The sequence below is a fragment of the Macrobrachium rosenbergii genome, chromosome 54, assembly GCF_040412425.1.
Source record: "Macrobrachium rosenbergii isolate ZJJX-2024 chromosome 54, ASM4041242v1, whole genome shotgun sequence".
NCBI lineage: Eukaryota > Metazoa > Arthropoda > Malacostraca > Decapoda > Palaemonidae > Macrobrachium > Macrobrachium rosenbergii.
This window is the reverse complement of record NC_089794.1, coordinates 34,971,460-34,978,197: the sequence shown is the minus strand read 5'-3', so window position 1 is coordinate 34,978,197 and position 6,738 is coordinate 34,971,460. Positions and strand designations below refer to the sequence as shown.

At 37.3% G+C, this 6,738-nt stretch overlaps 1 long non-coding RNA gene across 1 annotated transcript in view; it reads left to right on the top strand.

Moving 5' to 3' along the window:
- LOC136834963 (uncharacterized) overlaps positions 1–5,779 on the top strand; it is a 90,377-nt gene extending 84,598 nt beyond the window's left edge. Inside the window, exon 3 of the long non-coding RNA XR_010851941.1 lies at positions 5,714–5,779. This is a non-coding gene — a long non-coding RNA (uncharacterized lncRNA). The remainder of the gene's footprint in view (positions 1–5,713) is intronic.
- The last annotated feature ends 959 nt before the right edge of the window (positions 5,780–6,738 follow it).

The following is a 6,738-nucleotide window of genomic DNA, read 5'->3' as shown; positions in this document are numbered from 1 at the left end:
CCTGATTTATTTTAGAACGGTGCACGGTTTCTTGCCGGTGGGTGTAATGAAAAATTCACCGAAGAATTTGTGTGTTACTCTTGACAACAATCCTATTGAATCTCTACGCCCTGTTACACAAGAAAGAGAAATAGTCTTTCATTGGTTATTTCCAACAACCTTTCCTCATTGATTACTTTTAAGAAGACTCTCTCTCTCTCTCTCTCTCTCTCTCTCTCTCTCTCTCTCTCTCTCTCTCACTCACACTAAGCTAAGAGATTAGGTACTATCCCAGCTTTGGATTGCTAGCAGGCTGCAATTAACCTTTTTTCCGCTGCGTTAAGCTGTGATGGTAATGCTCTCTCTCTCTCTCTCTCTCTCTCTCTCTCTCTCTCTCTCTCACACACACACACACACACACACACACACACACACACACACACACACACACACACACACACACACACACACACGGGAACATTAACACTGACTGAATTCTGAACAAAGCATATTCATATTTCTACTCTTTTGATTCTTGGTGTAAGACGAAAGGCAGGTAGATTTATGGATATGATATAAAGGTACTGTCACTTCAAGTTTTTATTTAATCCTTTTTATGTCGCCCTGAGATGAAAGCTCCACCTCGCGCACTCAGCCGTTGTCTGCACCATTCAGCCCTCGTCTGGGGGTTTAGTTACTTAGGGCATAGAACTCCTTTGTTTTGTCAGGTCATGGTTGAGTAAACTTCCATATACTGTCCGTCTTGATTGTCTACAGTTATCGGCCAGTGCTGCTTAATTTCTTGTTCAGTTCTTCTCTGTGTTCTTTTACAAATAAAACGATTTTGAAAATTAATCCTATAACCGTTGTGTGTTCAGCTTAGCTAATGTAATCAGTTGATCAGGAAGTGGTATTTCTACGCTTCTGAGATGGACGAAACACTTTATTTAAGGATAAAGTTAGCCAGGACCGTGCGTCTGACACCATTATAGATGCCAACAACACAGACCACTACCGGGCCGTGGCTGAAAGTTTCATGGACCGCGGCTGAGAGATTCATACAGTATTATATGCTGTACAGAAAACTCGATTGCGCCGAAGAAACTTGGGCGCATTATTTACTTGTTTTCTTTTATAATGGAATTTTTGCCAAAATCTGTAGTTGATTAGGTGCTCTAATTTTTTGTAAACAAATAAACCTGTCATTTAAATCCAGATATTTTCGTTCATTTGACTAACTTTGATTTAAGAACTTTCAAAAGGTGATCAGTTTTTTTAGCACGTAAGTGAAACATATTTCAGAAGTGGAATTAACTAAAGAAATTAACCGAGCTTATGTCATTGCATGAATCAAACCCATTACAACTGACTAGCCAAAGGAAACTTGGCTCACTTTAGAATTCAACGTGTTAAAATAACTCGAACTTGTAGCAGGTAAATTATCTTAAGCAGCGTAAGAGAATATGATAATGATAGCCAATTATACTTTGAAACTCGGCCTTGAGATCCTGTTCTCTCTCTCTCTCTCTCTCTCTCTCTCTCTCTCTCTCTCTCTCTCTCTCTCTCTCTCTCTCTCTAAGCTATGAGATTAGGTATTATCCCAGCTTTGGATTGTTCCCTGACTCCAATTAGCTTTTTTTCCCCATGCTTTAAGCTGTGATGATAAAGCTCTCTCTCTCTCTCTCTCTCTCTCTCTCTCTCTCTCTCTCTCTCTCTCTCTCTCTCTCTCTCTCTCTCTCTCTTACAAATTATGGGTCTTTATCACATCTGGGAATTATGTTCATCTCCATTAAGCACCATTTCTCTCTCTTTTACCAAATGCCCAAGTAGACAAGCAATTCTTTCAAGTGTTCACATTCGAATAATTTTCCCAAAATATGTTTTAAACAGTAAATCTCTCTCTCTCTCTCTCTCTCTCTCTCTCTCTCTCTCTCTCTCTCTCTCTCTCTCTCTCTGTGCCACATGACTGTGTGCACGTTATGAATAATAAAATTCTAGTAACAATAAGAATGGTTTGGTTTTTCTGGCACTCAAGATTATTTTAATTTAATTCTAATTATGTTTTATGTTAAGTACAGAATTTGTGGTGATGGTGAATATTTTATATGATTCTGCGTAGCTCGTTTGGAGATCAGAAGTTTTTGCCATAGTAAACGACCGTCTATGTACCACCATGCCAAAGCACTCTCCCTCGGTATATTTTCACCCAGTCCTGTGCTTGCTTTCTTTTGAATGCCCCATTTTCGTTTAAATACGTAACGCTCCTGTGCCCTACTTCCGTTCGAAAGGCGAGGTCCATTGCGGTAGGTTCCCTTCTGTTTCATGATTTGGAGGTGTGGGTTAGATAAGGGCACCGGTTTGCCCTTGCCGTCGGCGCATCTAGAGAAATAGGAAATGGACACTTATCATGAAATGCTGGAAATGCTTGCTGTTGTTATAACTAAGTCACTGGTAACGCCTCCCTTCCTAAAACCCTCAGAAGAATTGCGTTGGTGTTTGGTTGTTTCCTCAGGAATGGGAAATTGAACCCTCCTAAAGTGGTTCCTACGAAAGAAGGACTTAGACGTATTTCCTAAAAGGAAGGAAGTCTCAGTCCTTCTCAAAGAAGGGACCTAAAGGAAGAAAGTCTCAGTCCTTCTCAAAGAAGGGGACTCAAAAATGTGTGATGTTTGACGCCATCCTCCTCTAAGGAGAGTAAGGGTTAACGTAATCGCTCAAATAGGGATGAGCTTTTGTCACTCCATCGAAAGAAAAGGATGGCAGTTGGGTGTGAAGTTGACTGCCATCCCCTTCATTATAGAAAGTGGAGAGGGCATTGATTGGCTGCCCTCCCCTGAGGTGAAGAATTGAAGGTCCCCACACAGTTTAGGCATCTGATGTGAGCAGGACTGTCTCACCGTAAGCCTCCGAAACCGTCCGTGACTGAGTGAAGGATTAGATCACACAGGGTATTGTTATTGGCACTCCACTTCTGGTAATTGCCCTGAAAAATCACAGTGCCCCGTTTTAAATGAGGCCTCTTGAGTATGGTTCGCAGTGCCCCGTTTTAACTGAGGTCTCAGTGAATGGTATCAAGAAGGGAAAGACGAGCTCTGCCTGTAAGTGCTGTTTGTATGGCTGGGTTAGAAAACATTGACTTTGGCATGCGGGCAATGCCCTAGTTATTTCCTGTAGTCGTTATTTGGTTCTTGGTACTTTATGGGCAAAAATACATATCTGTGAATTTGTGTTTATACTTGTATATACGTGCTATCAGTCAGCATGTTCTGAAAGCACTAACACACGTATGTATTGTATGTTGGTATGAATGTATGTATTCATATTCATACTGAACCGTATGAACTTGCATTTTGTGTGCATATCATCAGCAAGAATATATTTCTTCAACAGGGACAGACTGTCCTCATAAAAGACACACACTTTGCTGTTGCGCCAAGGAGTTAACGAAATACGGCTTTAAATTCTGCTAAATTATGACCTCAGCTACAACGTATGACTAGACGTGGCTGCTTTGCCACGCAGATCTATAAATACAGTGGTTGGTTTTCCGATGGTAGCACCGTTGAAAATTATGCTGTCTTGCTGAGGTTCGGTGGTATTTTAGGAGATTATAAGTGGATTCTAGTCGTTCACCTGACTCTCTCTCTCTCTCTCTCTCTCTCTCTTGATAAATACATCCAATATTTTCAGAGTTTTATACGGCTGCTGGTTCCTCTCGCTCTCCCAGAGAAGTCCTAGGATTGATTCCCGAGCGATCCCGAATCCTTCTGGCAAAGTCTGATAAATCCTACTGTGGCACTGTTGAGCTAAGCAGTGAATTTTGTGCTTGGTGGTTTGTCAGATTTAATGGTGGCAGTGAGGATGGAGAAGGATATGGTGCTAGCAACTGCATCTTAAGGGAATGACTTTGGAATTTCCCTCTGGTTTCCCAGATTTCAGTGATTTCAGGATGATTTACCAGATTTTAGGAATTTTCAGTCTTTTCAAAGATGAATTTCTCCCTTGTGCGTTTAGTCACCTCATATTAATCTCATATTCCTCATGCCCCATTGTTACTCAGTTGCTCACACTAGACTCCTATGGTGTGTTTCAAGTTCCTGACCATTAACTTCTGATATGAGTCGGCCAACCTCATACTCATAAAAAAAAATTTAGTTTAACATGTATGGCTTACGGTAATTGGTGGTATTATTTGTAGAATGATCCATGTGATATCAGTTTATTAGTCCCCCTCCCGACAAATTCAAGAGTTGTTGAGTTTTCTCCATTTATAGGTCGGTGTTGCCGTATAACGTAAGGGCTTTGCGTAAAAGAAGGTGGGTGTCAATATACCGTAGATTTTGGTAATGGACTCGTGAACTATGGGAGATAAAGAGTGTCAAAAAGTATTCGTATATGTGAATATTATATGTATATTATGTATATATTATATATATAAATGTATAATATGTATATATTATATATATAAATGTATAATATGTATATATATATATATATATATATATATATATTTATATATATATATATATGTTTATATACACATATATGTGTGTATATAATATTTTAAAGGACTCTTTCACGTGATATATATAAATGCTAATGTAACTGACAATTAAACAATAGATTAAGTGTCAGACTTTAAGTCTATTTGAACTTGCAACATAATTGTTTTCTGATAGAAACAGCAATTTCGACAGCTCCACGACAGAAGACTTATTTAATTTTTTCTTAGTCCCGCTGGGAAGTTAGTGCCCCATTTGCGCCTACCTACTGTCGGCCACATGCTCATTTTAAATTAAATTTCCACGTGATGTTATTACGCTAATGCAACTGGGATATTACAGATAGTAATTTTTCGCCGGCATGCGGATGTGATTAAGATTGCTATTCCCACGTTCTGTCTAAAGTGTTTGAGCTTTTTTGGAAATCCATTCGAGCACTGACCACACCCAACCTTGCTTAATGCCAATGACAACAAGTATAAATCTCTAAGTCTCTAATATTATTTTTATTTCTTTTTCTGTGATTGACGTTTTATTTAAACTATGAACTGTGGAGTGTGCTCTGTCTTCACATACCACCGTTGAATGAAATATATTTTGCTTTTATGCAACGAATTTGTTTGTAGTATCATTAAAAAAGTGCGAAAATTTGTGCTTACACAGTTCGTCATTGATACCTTATGCCGCCTTTACTTCTGACAGGTTGTTGTAGATTTGTTGAATTCTTTTACTCATAAGTTTATTAGGTTATACAGATTTACCCGCAATATAAATATATAAATTTAATTGCAAGAATATTTACAATTGAAAATACAATTAAGTTTAGGACTATTTAAATGCTGTCAGAAATGGAGAGACGAATGCTTGTTTAAAAACTTAAGACTACATTTATTCACACATCACTAATGATACTGTATCAATTTTGCATCCTCAATGTAAATTATCGGATGAAACGTGTTATTTTGTTGTGTCAAAACGATTTTAGAAATTTAAAAATAATTGCATTTCTGAAATTTGACAACCACATACTTGGATAAACTATTAAGGTCATGTACCCTCTAGCAACAGTATATATAGAATGGTTGCCAACCGAAGCAGTATAGATAAATGTTGCCAACCACTTTTTTATTTTAGTGATGGAGAGTAAGTCCATTTTTAGTAGTTACCCTAAGAAGGACGATAAGATTACGTTTTCTGTCATGGAAAATAATACGTTTTCTTTATTCTTTCAGCGCCCTTACTATGGTACAGTGGAATGTAACTGCTGCAGGGAGTCTTCAATCGAAAAAGGTAAGGAATCTTTATAGTTATTTCTTTCTGTCAATCTCTCCAATCCATTTCAGTACATTAGTTATTTTGTTTTATATCAGATTTATCTCGTCATTCCATTAAATGTTGTAGTACGGCTACTTAACTGTATATGCTAATATTATTATTATTGTGCTAGTTATTCAAAATTTTTAAAAAAGCTGAAAACGTTGATGACAAGCAAAGTTTGATTGAAGAAAGAAGTAAAGAAGATATACATATAAAATTAGGTAATAAATAATAGTAATATTGTGGTTTCGTGCAATCGTTGTGATTGGAGCAAATTAGGAGACTACAGTTAACAAAGAGTTTAGCTGGCCAGGAAGTTATTTGCCGGTGCAGCTGAGAGTACTTTCAATATAATTTCTTTATTTTTATTTTTATTTTTATATGTTATATATATATATATATATGGTGTGTGTTTGTGTGTGTGTGTGTGTGTGTGTACACACACCTGTGCGTGTGTGTGTTTGTCTGTGTACACACACACACACACACACACACACACATATATATATATATATATATATATATATATATGTGTGTGTGTGTGTGTGTGTGTGTGTGTGTGTGTGTGTGTATGTGTATATATATATATATGTATGTATATACAGAGAATACACATCTTTAGGATTGATGATCCAACTCCCAAATGATGTGTTGATGTTGAATACAACCGAAATAAAAATTGTTGAAGCTATTGAGATGATCTGTTTATGTAGTATATGTGGTGAAAGAAGAAATTATAAAGTAAAAAATGTAGAGCTCTGATAGTGTTACAAAGATGATTGTAGAAGAAAGGATGGCTAAGAGTATTTTGAAATGGTACGGGTATGCGGAAAGAATGGACAATGACAAGTTTTGAAAAGAGTTATTTTTCTGGTGTTAAAGGAAGGAGGAAAAGACCACCTATAAAGGTTTTATAAGATGGAATGAAAAGTTTTATGGA